The sequence below is a fragment of the Helianthus annuus genome, chromosome 5 (genome assembly GCF_002127325.2).
Source record: "Helianthus annuus cultivar XRQ/B chromosome 5, HanXRQr2.0-SUNRISE, whole genome shotgun sequence".
NCBI lineage: Eukaryota > Viridiplantae > Streptophyta > Magnoliopsida > Asterales > Asteraceae > Helianthus > Helianthus annuus.
In genome coordinates this window covers 56,077,007-56,092,268 of record NC_035437.2, presented here as the reverse complement: position 1 = coordinate 56,092,268, position 15,262 = coordinate 56,077,007, and positions in this window count along the sequence as shown.

Genomic DNA, 15,262 nt, shown 5'->3' with positions numbered 1-15,262 from the left:
GTCAACGAACAAGGTATTCATGTAGATCCCTCCAAGATCAGTGCGATTAAGGATTGGGATACACCTACTACTCCCACTGAAATTCGTTATTTTCTTGGTCTTGCGGGTTATTACCGCCGCTTCATTGAAAACTTCTCAAAGATTGCAGTTCCTCTAACTGCTCTAACTCAGAAGAACAAACCCTTTGTATGGGGATTCAAGCAAGAGGAAGCGTTTCTGACTTTAAAACAAAAGCTTTGTGACGCGCCTATTCTAACTTTGCCCGAGGGCAATGGTGATTTCGTCGTTTATTGCGATGCATCTAAACAAGGCCTTGGCTGCGTCCTGATGCAAAGAAACAAAGTCATAGCATACGCATCGAGGCAGTTGAAGATACATGAGAAGAACTACACCACTCATGATCTTGAGTTGGGTGCAGTTGTCTTCGCTCTTAAGATTTGGAGACACTATTTGTACGGTACAAAATGTGTGGTTTTCACTGACCACAAAAGTCTTCAACATATCTTCAATCAGAAAGAACCCAACATGAGGCAGCGACGTTGGGTAGAACTTCTAAACGACTATGACTGCGAAATTCGCTACCATCCCGGCAAGGCAAATGTTATAGCCGATGCTTTGAGTCGTAAGGAACGTACTAAGCTTCATTGTGTTCATGTTCAATCTGATATTCAAGCTCAAACCGATATCCAAGCCCGTATTTCTCAGGCTCAACAATCTTGTGTTTCACAAGGTTTGATGGATAAGGAATTTCCTTATCACAAAACACCTGCTCTTGAACTGAAGGACAATGGATCGTATTACTTCATGGACCGTTTGTGGGTCCCAAGCCAAGATAATCATCGTACCTTGCTTATGGATGAAGCCCATAAGTCTCGTTATTATATTCATCCTGGCTCGGATAAGATGTATAAGGATCTTCGTATTTAGTATTGGTGGCCTGGTATGAAGAAAGACATCGCCTTATATGTATTAAAATGCCTTACTTGTCTTAAGGTTAAGGCTGAACATCAGCGTCCTTCTGGTTTATTGGAGCAACCAGAAATCCCAGTTTGGAAATGGGAAAACATTACTATGGATCTCATTACTAAACTCCCGCGCACAAAGAAAGGTCACGATGCCATCTGGGTAGTTGTTGATTGTCTTACTAAGTCATCGCATTTCTTGACAATCCGTGAGGATTTTTCTACTGACAAACTTGCTCAAATCTGTGTGGATGAAATTGTAGCTCGACATGGTGTTCCTTTGAACATCATTTCTGACAGAGATGCTCGTTTCACTTCTCATTTTTGGAGAATCATGCAATCTTCTATGGGGACCCAACTTAATCTGAGCACAGCTTATCATCCGAATTGGATGGTCAGTCTGAAAGAACAATCCAGACTCTGGAGGATATGCTCAGAGCTTGTGTGATCGATTTTGGTGGTAGTTGGGATTCACATCTTCCATTGATTGAATTCTCCTACAACAACAGTTATCACTCCAGCATCAACATGGCTCATTTCGAGGCTCTCTATGGTCGAAAATGTCGTTCACCAGTCTGCTGGAATGAGATCGGCGAGGCTCAGCTTACTGGACCTGCCCTCATTTTAGAGACAACGGATAAGGTTAAGAGAGTTCATGATAACCTTCAGTCAGCTAGAAGCCTTCAAAAGAGTTACGCGGACCTAAAACGCAAGCCCTTGGATTTTCAAGTCGGTGATCGAGTATTACTTAAGGTCTCACCTTGGAAAGGTGTTATCAGATTTGGAAAGAAATGAAAACTTGCACCTAGATACGTTGGACCATTCAAGATCGTCGAAAGAATCGGTAAGGTAGCCTACAGACTTGAGTTACCTCCTGAACATGGAAATGTTCATCCAACCTTTCATGTGTCCAATCTCAAGAGGTGTTTAGCTGATGAGAACCTCCACATACCGCTTAACGAAATTCGTGTTGATAAAACACTGAAATTTGTTGAGAAACCGGTGGAAATCATGGAACGTGAAGTCAAGTGGCTTAAACGCAAGCGCATTCCTTTGGTCAAGGTTTGCTGGGAATCTAAACGTGGACCCGAGTTTACTTGGGAACGCGAAGATCAAATGAAGGCGAAGTATCCGCATCTTTTTCCACGAGTTTCCTCTAAATAAATTTCCGGACGAAATTTCCGCAAGTAGGGGAGACTGTAACATTTGTGCTCGAAATCATTGTGAACAGTTCAACTATCAATAAAACAATGTTATTTGATCCCAATGTTTGTTTGGTTGTGTTTTACAATTTTTCATGTTTTGACTTTTGTTCGATTTTAAACTCTACATCGCTTTCTGGAGAATTATACGCAAACTGGTGCGTAAACGTACTCAGTTTAATGCGACAAATACTCCGGAACATCAAAATATACTCAACATACCTTTAATAACCTTTACATAACTTAGAAATAAGTTTTGAAGGCTTTGGTATGGCAAAAACAAGTTAATTCGCTTACAGGGACTAAACTTGACAAACTACGAAAGTATGCCAATTTGAACTGTAACAAACATTCCGGAACATGACCATAAGTTAAACACACCTTAACTATCCTTTACAAAGCTTAGAAATAGGCTTTGAGGTGTTCGGTGTGCTAAAATAAACTTTTGGATCATTCAGGGACTAAAAGTGTCAAAAGTGCACAAGTTTGCACTTTCGCGCATAACTTACGTTCTGAATACATCCGGACATCCAAAAATTTATGCAAGAATCTTAATATTATATTGCTTTAGTGCTTGGCATGAGAAATATCCATTCGTCGCGCAATTTGAATCGTTTTTCGCGCTTATGCGCATTCCGTCGTAATTAAGCGAACATCGCGATCGTACGGCCAAACGAACCAACATTCGGCATATTTTTGAGCATGTTTCATGTCCTCAATGTTTAGGCATCCTTTTAGGACCTTAAAGATGGCTTAACGGGCCTTGAACGTGTCAGAAATGGCCTTAAACCATAACAGGGACCTAAACTGTCATTTTTGAAACTTGGCTTCTGATCAGAACCTCCAGGCGGCCCGTGTAAGCCTAGGGGCAACCTTTACGCAGCCCGCGTAAGCCCTGTAGATGCAGAAACTCGTTTTTCTTGCTGAAAATGGCCTTTCAAGCATCCAAGGGGCAATGCCTGTTCACAACATTTTGACAAGTGTACGAATGAGATCAAGGCACGATATTCAAGAAACGATCCAAACGGTCTTGCATATCCTATAAATACCCCCCCCCATTCTTGTTTAAACCCACAAATCTGATCAAAGAGCTCTAAGTTGATGCCATTGCTCCATACCTGAGCTGCTGGATCAAGATTAGCTTTCGGGGACCCTTCGTAAGTGTTCTTTCGTTCTTTTATCGCTTTTCGAGTGCTAAAGTTAAACTTTGTTTAACTTTCTGCGTTGACCAGCTTATGGTCAACACGAAGTTCATTGGAACTTCGTAACGTGAGCGTGATCACGATGGTTATAGTCCATAGTGACTATACCTACTGATTACCACGTTATCTAGGCTCAGTGACGAGTCGTAGTTTCGGCCAAAATGCGCATTCTTGCGTATTTTGTAACCAAACTTGTTACACCCCCAAAATCCACTTGCGGAGTATCACCGCTTGGGAGCGTGACTGACCAGGATCAAGCCACCAATCATATAGAACAACGTAAATAGTAAAAGTAATTATCATTTAACCAAACCAATCCATATGAAAGGTGTTCCAAAACATAAGTATGATAACAAAGTTTAGCGGAAGCATAATTGAAAAAGCCCAACATAAATAAAGTATGTAATGTTATAATGTTTAATCAAGCAATCACGATCCTTGTCCACAACGACCGCGCCTCCCTGTGCAAGCTCCATGTATACCTAACGACCTGCAAGGCATGTAACAGAAAGTCAACAACTAGTTGAGCGAGTTCACAGTAAGTAAGTTCGTAATAGTAAGTCTGTTTCGTAACATGTGGCTCTACTTGGCCGATAGTAAGTTCTATTAGTGGGGGCTTCCCATGTTTGCATATACACTAGACTATTTGTAACCATAAGTGTTCTTCTTACCAAGAACAGTAGTACGTACAAAGTTTACGTAGGTTTTACGTAAGTGTTCTTCACAACCGAGGACAGGGGTACGCGGGGGTTTACGTAGGTTTTACGTAAGGGCCTGACACAACCGAGGCAGTAGTGAGTATAAGTTCACGTAGGTTTTACGTGAGTGTCCTTTGCAGCCTGAGGACAGTGATGAGTACAAGTATACGTAGGTTTTACTTATGTGTCCTGCACATCCGAGGACGATGGTAGATTGTCTAGTAACAGTGTAAGTACAAATCTATTCCTTCAATCCCATTCCCAACCCCGGGAATCCCATGCCTTGGTAAGAGTGTGAACTCACCTTGGTTTGCTCGGTATGCTAAACTATGCTCACAAGAAATTAGTCAAGTCCTATAGTTAGGCATGTATACTCAATCAGTTTATATCCACATAGTTCACGTATCATTCATGAACATACAGTATCGATTAAGTAACAAACGACTCATAGCATTAAACAGTTAATCGCATCTTCACATGAGTTACACTTAATGACATGTAACCAATCCAGTTAACCTTATCACATCAACCTCCTAATCAAAACAATTCATGGCCCATTACACAAGTTTTTAACCCAACCCCTTAAACTCGGTCCATGTATCAACATCATAAAGAAATCAGACAAGTAACATCACAAAGTCGGATCCATTCATACAACATAAGAGGTCAGACCATACTACACAACAAAAGTCGGACCTTTTGCATTATCACCAAAAAGTCGGACAAAGCACTTTATAATAAAAAGTCGGACAAGCATCTTATACTAAAAAGTCGGACAACACACACATTATCACAAAGTTCGGACTAAGTCCCTTAAACCAAAACTCGGACCACCCTATTACAAGCAAAACTCGGACAACCATCTTCACCATGAAACTCGGACTGGATTCCCCTCTTAAAAACTCGGACCGAACATGTAAATTAGTAAAATTCGGACCCTTGTGTGCACAAAAGTCGGACTAGGCTTCTTAGCCTAAAACTCGGACCTCAAGCTTCCTTACACATAAAGTTCGGACCATGTAACATATTTGTAAAAGTCGGACATGTATACAGCAAGTAAAAGTCGGACATGAATCTCTATAACAAACTCGGACAGCTTGTGTCCTTTATACAATTCGGATATTGCATGTCTTATAAAACTCAGACTATTTCAATCAACAAAAGTTGGACTACATGCAAAATCAAACATCAGGCAAACCATCAATCATATGAACATTCAACTACAGTGCAACAGTTACGTTTTTGTTTTTACGATCAGGAAACCCTAATTCATTCATATGCATTGCAATAATCTAATCAACAATGAACATCTTCATCATATTAGACATATTAGTGTCATGCTAGTGATTACACAACTAATCATATTCATTTCACAATAATCAGAATCAATCAATAACCACAGAACTATTGTTTGTAGAACTAGGGTTTACATGAATCACATAATCAAGGATTAATAACAACAAACAATCATTAAACAATTACCTTGGATTGATTCTAGATAAAGAGAGGGATAAGAGTGATGATTGAGAGCTTGAGCCAAGAAGATGATTGTAGAGAGAATTGTAGAGAAATGTTGAAGTACGTATGATGATTGTGAGGATGATTAGTGAAGAAGATTAGGGTTAAGAGTTGTTAAGGTTTCACAATCTACTCTACTCACCCCTAAGTATCATCTTTTACATAAAGCACACCCATCAAAACATAATTTACAGTTTCACCACCAAGTTCATGCATTTGTCAAATCTTTCATAAGTAACACATAACCATGCACAATTACAATACACCTTATCGAACCAAAACATATACAGTTACAAAGCAAACCAATTGTGCAATTAAACAACTAAACAAACAGTGAACGTGCAATAAATGCGAAAGTGGAATCTTGGAAACTCGAGTTGTCACATTATCCCCAACTTGAAAGAAATTTCGTCCCGAAATTTAGCATGCGGTTACTGAGGAAGCTAGGTAAGTTGTATCGTTTACTGGTTTTCCTGGGGTGTCACATCATCCCCCCGTTGATTTGGAATTTCGTTCCGAAATTCTGTAGTAGTAGCTTCAGCCTCAGTAGTGGTTGCACGGTTTTCGAATAACTGGGGATACTTGAGTTCCATTTGATCTTCTCGTTCCCAGATGTACTCTGGGCCACGACGGGAGTTCCAACGAACTTATACTAGAGGTATTCAGGTGTTCTTGAGGACCTTGACATCCCAGTCCGTGATTTCAACAGGTTCCTCGACGAAATGCAACCGCTCGTCGATAGTGAGCTCCTTCAAAGGAACTATGAGGGTCTCATCTGACAGACACTTCTTCAGATTCGACACGTGAAATACGTTGTGAACTGCACCGAGTTCAGCTGGTAGATTCAGTTTGTAGGCCACTTTGCCTATTCTTTCAATGATCTCGAACGGTCCAACGTACCGTGGATTGAGCTTGCCCCGTTTACCAAAACGAACCACACCCTTCCAGGGTGAGACTTTTAGTAGCACTCGATCCCCAACTTGGAACTCGAGTGGTTTTCTGCGTTTATCAGCGTAGCTTTTCTGACGGTCGCGAGCTGCTGCCATGCGTTGTCGTATCTGTGCTATTCGTTCAATAGCATCAACTACCATTTATGGACCTGTGATCTGACTATCCTCCACCTCTGCCCAACAGAGAGGTGACCGGCATTTACGTCCGTACAATGCCTCGAATGGAGTGGCCTGAATGCTGGTGTGGTAACTGTTATTGTACGAAAACTCCACTAACGGAAGATGTTTTTCCCAGCTGTTGCCGAAATCGATAACACACGCCCGAAGCATGTCTTCTAGAGTCTGGATAGTGCGCTCAGACTGTCCATCTGTCTGAGGGTGGTAAGCCGTGCTCATGTCTTATCGAGAGCCAAAAGATTTGTGCATTGCTTGCCATAGTTCTGAAGTAAATCGTGCATCTCGATCCGAAATAATGGAGGTTGGCACTCCGTGCCTCGAAACAACTTCCTTCAAGTAGACGTCTACTAAGGTAGAGAACTTATCCGTTTCTTTGATAGCCAAGAAATGAGCAGACTTAGTGAGTCGATCCACGATCACCCAAATAGTATCATTCCCACGCTGGGACCTAGGCAGGCCAGTAACGAAATCCATGGAAATTTCTTCCCATTTCCACTGTGGTATCCTGGGTTGCTGAACTAGGCCTGGGGGTTTCTGGTACTCCGTCTTGACCCTCGCACAGGTCAAGCACTTGCCGACGTAAGTTGCTATGTGGGCCTTCATGCTAGGCCACCAATATGTAGTTATGAGATCGTGGTACATTTTATCCGGACCTGGATGTACCGAGTAGCGAGACTTGTGAGCTTCATCCATTACCAGTTATCGTAAACCGCCATATAGTGGGACCCAAATGCATCCCGTTAGGTAGTAGGCGCCGTCTTCCTTCTGTTCTAATCGTTGCCTCGAGCCACGTAAGGCTTCAGCCCTTACGTTTTCTGGTTTCAATGCTTCTACCTGAGCATCCCGTATCTGTGCAGGAAGACTAGACTGAATAGTAAGCTGCAGTGCTCGCACGCACCTAGGTAAAGTATCTTTTCGACTGAGAGCGTCAGCTACAACATTGGCTTTGCCTGGATGGTACTTGATGGCACATTCGTAATCATTCAGTAGTTCAACCCATCGTCGTCGATGCATGTTCAATTCCTACTACTTGAAGATATGCTTGAGACTCCTGTGATCGGTGTAAATAGTGCACTTGGTACCGTACAGGTAGTGTCGCCATATCTTGAGCGCAAAAACAACAGCTCCTAGCTCTAAATCGTGCGTCGTGTAGTTCCGTTCATGAACTTTAAGTTGTCGCGAAGCGTAGGCAATGACTTTATCCCTTTGCATCAATACACAACCAAGACCCTGAATTGACGCGTCGCAATAGACCACAAAATCATCCGTGCCCTCTGGCAATGAGAGAATAGGTGCACTGCAGAGCCTATCCTTTAGGTATTGAAAAACTGTTTCTTGTGTATTAGCCCAACAATAGGTAACACCTTTCTGTGTCAACAAAGTAAGCGGCTGTGCGATCTTGGAGAAGTCTTTAATGAATCGTCTGTAGTAACCCGCCAAACCCAAGAATTGGCGTATTTCTGTTGGTGTACGCGGTGCAGGCCAGTTCCTGATCGAATCTACCTTGGATGGATCAACATGAATCCCATCCTTGTTCACCACATGGCCTAGGAAATGGACTTCACGAAGCCAGAAGTCGCATTTTGAAAACTTGGCGTACAGTTGTTCCTTTCGAAGAAGTTCCAAGATAAGCCGTAAGTGCTGCTCGTGTTCCTCCTGACTCTTGGAGTAGATCAGGATGTCGTCGATGAAAACAATCACGAACTTGTCTAAATAAGGCTTGCACACCCTGTTCATAAGATCCATGAAGACTGCCGGTGCGTTCGTTAACCCGAATGGCATGACTAGAAACTCGTAGTGGCCGTAGCGAGTTCTGAAAGCTGTTTTGGAGACGTCCTCATCCCGGACTCTCAGCTGATGGTAACCTGACCTTAGATCAATCTTGGAGTAGTAACTCGACCCTTGCAACTGGTCGAATAAGTCGTCAATACGAGGAAGAGGATAGCGGTTCTTCGCTGTGACCTTGTTCAGTTCACGGTAATCTATGCACATCCTGAAAGTTCCATCTTTCTTCTTCACAAACAGTACTGGAGCTCCCCAAGGCGAAGAGCTAGGACGAATAAAACCCTTATCCAAGAGTTCTTGCAGTTTCTTAGACAGTTCTTCCAGTTCAGTTGGAGCTAAACGATACGGTGCGCGAGCTATAGGTGCTGCTCCAGGAGCTAGCTCGATTTGAAACTCGACCTGGCGATGAGGCGGTAGGCCAGGTAAATCTTCAGGAAACAGTTGAGGAAAATCGCGTACAACTGGGATATCCTCTATTCTTTTCTCTTTCGTTGATGCATCAGTAACTAGAGCCAAAATGGTAGTGTGACCCTTTCGTAAACATTTCTGAGCCTTCAGGAAGGAGATGATGCCAACCACAGCACCACTCTTGTCGCCTTGAACTTCGAGAGGTTCTTGACCAGAACGGGGAATACGAATGATCTTTTCTTTACATAGGATCTCTGCTTGTTGCTTGGATAACCAATCCATACGAACGACGATGTAGAAACTACCCAGAACTATAGGAATGAGGTCGATGGAGAAAGTCTGACCAGCGAGGATAAGATTACAACCCTGAACTATGTGTGTGGCCTCTAGACTTTTACCATTAGCTAACTCTACGACATGTTTGGTGTTTAAGGGAGTTGGTGCACGTTTTAACATTTGGCTAACTTTAAGAGACACATAACTTGTATCCGCACCCGAATCAAACAATACAGTAACATAAAAGTCGTCAAGAAGAAACTTACCCATAACTAAGTTGGGATCATTCCTGGCATCACCCTGCCCCAACACAAATGCACGACCCCTAGCGCCGTTGTTCCCATCATTGTTGTTTCCCCCATTATTGTTGTTCCCATTGCCCTGGTTGTTGTTGTTGTTGCGATTCTGGTTTTGGTTTAACTAAGGGTAGTGTCTTATGAAGTGACCTTCAGCGCCACAATTAAAACATCCCTTGTTGCCCTGTTGCCGATTCTGCGGTGTTTGTTGTTGCTGCTGATTCTGGTTCGCAGGCCGCGGGCTCCTACAATCCTTGGTCTCATGACCCATCTTGAGGCATCTCTGACAGCGACCCTTGTTGCACCGGCCACTGTGGTGTCTGTTACAGTTGTTACACTTTGGGAGGTTCCCTCGATAACCACCCTGCCTGTGACTGCCCGAAGATTGCTGACTAAGGCTCTGATAGTTGTCAGTCTTTCGCTGTTGAACTTGGGACTGAACTGAAGCTGAACCTTTGCTGGAATCCCCCTCCCATTTTCTCTTGTTGTCACTGGGGGTAGCAGGAGTAGCAGAAGTGGTGACGGGAGCAATAGCACTGATGCGCTTAGGCAGCCTGTCTTGTTCCACTGCCTGATCTGTGAGGCGATGAGCAAGGCGTTGAATAGCCCGGATATTGTCAAGATTAGCCGATGTCACATGGCTCTGAATTTCTGGTGCCAACCCTTAGAGATACAACTCAATGCGTCTGATAGGAGGGTCCACCATAGTTGGACACAGAACGGCCAGCTCGTTTGACCTTTTAGTATATGCCTCAATTTCTGACCCGGTCATCTTCAAATGGAAGAACTCCACTTCTAACTTGTGGATGTCGTCGCATGTGCAGTATTCCCGTTTAATCAGCTCCTTGAAATCATTCCAGGGAGTGGCGTTAGCAGCTGCCAATCCCAAAAGTTGGACTTGCGCATTCCACCAAGTCAACGCGATTCCTTCCAGTGTGCCAGTGGCGTACTTCACCCGGCGAGCCTCAGGGCATTCACACATTTCAAACACAGACTCGAGCTTTTCAAACCAATGAAGGAGTCCCACTGCTCCTTCCGTGCCGCTGAACGTGCTTGGACGACAGTCCATGAAATTCTTGAAAGTACAAACAGGTTGCTGAGCTGGTTGACCTAAGGCGTAAGAATAGGACAAGGTTAAACACAAGAGTTGGTTTAGGAATGTAGGATCTAAAGATCCTAGTATGAGTTACAACTGCATGGTATACCTCCTGCGTTTGCAACTGCAAGTGCCGCAGCAACTTGTTCGTTGATAAGAGCCGTCAACTAGGCTTGAGTCAAGTTAACACGTCCGGCCATTGATCTTCACATCAAAGGCAACATAAGTGAGAAAGGTTCGCGAATAGTGCGATGACAGAAGAGTGTAAGCACACAAGTGTTCTCAAGCAATAACAAATAGTAGGCAATGTAATCTAAGCAATACCACGAGCAAAGTTCTATGTAATTCTAGCATGTTGGCAATAAACATAAACCTTATTACCTAGGATGTTGAGTCTTGCACGTGGAGCGAGGCGTCGTAGTGGATCGCTGAGCACTGTACTGGTTATAGTCTGGTTTTAATAAAAACGTTTTCCCCATATTAAAACCGAGTTCTCTATAACCAATGGCTCTGATCCAATCTGTCACACCCCCAAAATCCACCTGCGGAGTATCACCGCTTGGGAGCGTGACTGACCAGGATCAAGCCACCAATCATATAGAACAACGTAAATAGTAAAAGTAATTATCATTTAACCAAACCAATCCATATGAAAGGTTTTCCAAAACATAAGTATGATAACAAAGTTTAGCGGAAGCATAATTGAAAAAGCCCAACATAAATAAAGTATGTAATGTTATAATGTTTAATCAAGCAATCACGATCCTTGTCCACAACGACCGCGCCTCCCTGTGCAAGCTCCATGTATACCTAACGACCTGCAAGGCATGTAACAGAAAGTCCACAACTAGTTGAGCGAGTTCACAGTAAGTAAGTTCGTAATAGTAAGTCTGTTTCGTAACATGTGGCTCTACTAGGCCGATAGTAAGTTCTATTAGTGGGGGCTTCCCATGTTTGCATATACACTAGACTATTTGTAACCATAAGTGTTCTTCTTACCAAGAACAGTAGTACGTACAAAGTTTACGTAGGTTTTACGTAAGTGTCCTTCACAACCGAGGACAGGGGTACGCGGGTGTTTACGTAGGTTTTACGTAAGTGCCTGACACAACCGAGGCAGTAGTGAGTATAAGTTCACGTAGGTTTTACGTGAGTGTCCTTCGCAGCCTAAGGACAGTGATGAGTACAAGTATACGTAGGTTTTACGTATGTGTCCTGCACATCCGAGGACGATGGTAGATAGTCTAGTAACAGTCTAAGTACAACTCTATTCCTTCAATCCCATTCCCAACCCCGGGAATCCCATGCCTTGGTAAGAGTGTGAACTCACCTTGGTTTATACTCAATCAGTTTATATCCACATAGTTCACGTATCATTCATGAACATACAGTATCGATTAAGTAACAAACGACTCATAGCATTAAACAGTTAATCGCATCTTCACATGAGTTAAACTTAATAACATATAACCAATCCAGTTAACCTTATCCCATCAACCTCCTAATCAAAACAGTTCATCGCCCATTACACAAGTTTCTAACCCAACCCCTTAAACTCGGTCCATGTATCAACATCATAAAGAAATCAGACAAGTAACATCACAAAGTCGGATCCATTCATACAACATACGAGGTCGGACCATACTACACAACAAAAGTCGGACCTTTTGCATTATCACCAAAAAGTCAGACAAAGCACTTTATAATAAAAAGTCGGACAAGCATCTTATACTAAAAAGTCAGACAACACACACATTATCACAAAGTTCGGACTAAGTCCCTTAAACCAAAACTCGGACCACCCTATTACAAGCAAAACTCGGATAACCATCTTCACCATGAAACTCGGACTGGACTCCCCGCTTAAAAACTCGGACCGAACATGTAAATTAATAAAATTCGGACCCTTGTGTGCACAAAAGTCGGACTAGGCTTCTTAGCCTAAAACTCGGACCTCAAGCATCCTTACACATAAAGTTCGAACCATGTAACATATTTGTAAAAGTCGGACATGTATAAAGCAAATAAAAGTCGGACATCAATCTCTATAACAAACTCGGACATCTTGTGTCCTTTATAAAATTCGGACATGGCATGCCTTATAAAACTCAGACTATTTCAATCAACAAAAGTCGGACTACATGCAAGATGAAACATCAGGCAAACCATTAATCATATGAACATTCAACTACAGTGGAACAGTTACGTTTTTGTTTTTACGATCAGGAAACCCTAATTCATTCATATGCATTGCAATAATCTAATCAACAATGAACATCTTCATCATATTAGACATATTAGTGTCATGCTAGTGATTACACAACTAATCATATTCATTTCACAATAATCAGAATCAATCAATAACCACAGAACTATTGTTTGTAGAACTAGGGTTTACATGAATCACATAATCAAGGATTAATAACAACAAACAATCATTAAACAATTACCTTGGATTGATTCTAGATAAAGAGAGGGATAAGAGTGATGATTGAGAGCTTGAGCCAAGAAGATGACTGTAGAGAGAATTGTAGAGAAATGTTGAAGTACGTATGATGATTGTGAGGATGATTAGTGAAGAAGATTAGGGTTAAGAGTTGTTAAGGTTTCACAATCTACTCTACTCACCCCTAAGTATCATCTTTTACATAAAGCACACCCATCAAAACATAATTTACAGTTTCACCACCAAGTTCATGCATTTGTCAAATCTTTCATAAGTAACACATAACCATGCACAATTACAATACACCTTATCCAACCAAAACATATACAGTTACAAAGCAAACCAATTGTGCAAGTAAACAACTAAACAAACAGTGAACGTGCAATAAATGCGAAAGTGGAATCTTGGAAACTCGAGTTGTCACAAAACTACTTGTGGGTATCAAAACCGTTTGTTTTGATACTAAACCTGTTTTCTAAACTTAGGTAAGCATGTTCTAACACGCTTAGCTCGTCACTTTTAGTATAATGCTTATATAGGGTCGTAAGGTAAGCGATCTAAACAATCGCTTATACTTTCGAACCCGACCCATTTGGTCGATCATTAGGATCCGACCAAACACATTAGGTGACCATAGTTGTATAGAGAATAACCTTCCGAGGTTATACCTTATGGTCACGACGTTAGACGTTCCAAACGCGTTTCACACGAACGACGCGTTAAAGTAGCATAAGCTACCTAAACGGGTCGTAATGGGTCGTAAGCACTTAGGCTAGGTTTCATTTTAGTATGAAGGCTTTGTTAAACCATATTACACGAGTCTCCATGCTCGTTTGATTTACAAACCCTCATTCTATCCAAATCCTCCGATTTAGGTCCGGTATATTAACATAGTTACCTATATTAGGTGCCGTTTGATATCCGTGATCTCTAGCATTATTTGGTTGTTATACAAGGACTTCAAAGCAATCTCAGGCGAGTACATAGACCCCTCTTTTACTGCTTTCCAAACTGTTTTGGGGTGAAACACATGTGTTTACTTGTTACTTTCATGCTTTCCTGTTTTCACATCATATACTTGCTATGTTCATTAGTACATTTGTAGTACATAATTTCAATATATTCTATGCTATGTATGCCCATTGTGTGCGTATTTAGTACATTGTTTTTCATTACATTTTATGCTATGTATGCCCATTGTGTGCGTACTTAGTACATTGTTTTACATTACATTTTATACTATGTATGCCCATTGTGTGCGTACTTAGTACATTGTTTTACATTGCATTTTATGCTATGTATGCCCATTGTGTGCATACATGCTCACATTTTGGTATGACATTTGGTTTGTTTAAATTATACAATGTACATTCATTAACACCGATCATGCCGCCTGTTAGTAGGTAATGGTACCATAGGACTTGACAACTCCCATTCCTGAAATCTCGGGTTTGTTTGGATTGGAAGGAATGACCGAATTCGATAAACAGTAACACATATAGACCTTTAATTTGTTTAAATGTCTATCACCACAGTCACAAAGGCTTGAATGTATGCATTTTCACAATACCGCATAAATGTTTGAATCAGTATAGCATGCAACTGTTCCACAAAACATAACTTTGACTTAAACTATGTTTAATTCAATACCCTGTTTTTGTGCATTTTTACCTATGGCCTAGTTGATATATTTCACATGCCATACATGATATTTTGGATACACATTATATGATTTACATTAAACATAAATAAATTGACATTGATATACACATTTGGTGGTTTACATTAGATATGAACATTTTGATATGGTTTACACAATAACACTTGACAATTGATTTATACATGAAAAATTTACATGGTGGTTGGTTTGGGTAAATGGTTTGAGTAACGTGGCGTATGTAATATGATACAAACATGGTGGATACGCCGCTGGTACTTCCTATATATAAATGTTTGTATAATATTACCTATCGTAGCATTATTTAAATCATTTCAGTATAGACGTATTACATTTTACACAAATAACATATTCTTCACAAGACATTGTTTTACAAACAAATTATCTTATACAAACTCATTTTTACTTTCATTTAAACTTACATTTTATTTATACATATCATCTGATCTTATTGTATTTCATATGATTTATAAGACAAAGCAAATTACAAGGTTCATGACTAAACATTATCACAAACATAAGTCATGAATTCTATTTTCACAAAACCTATGTATCTCACATGCATTTT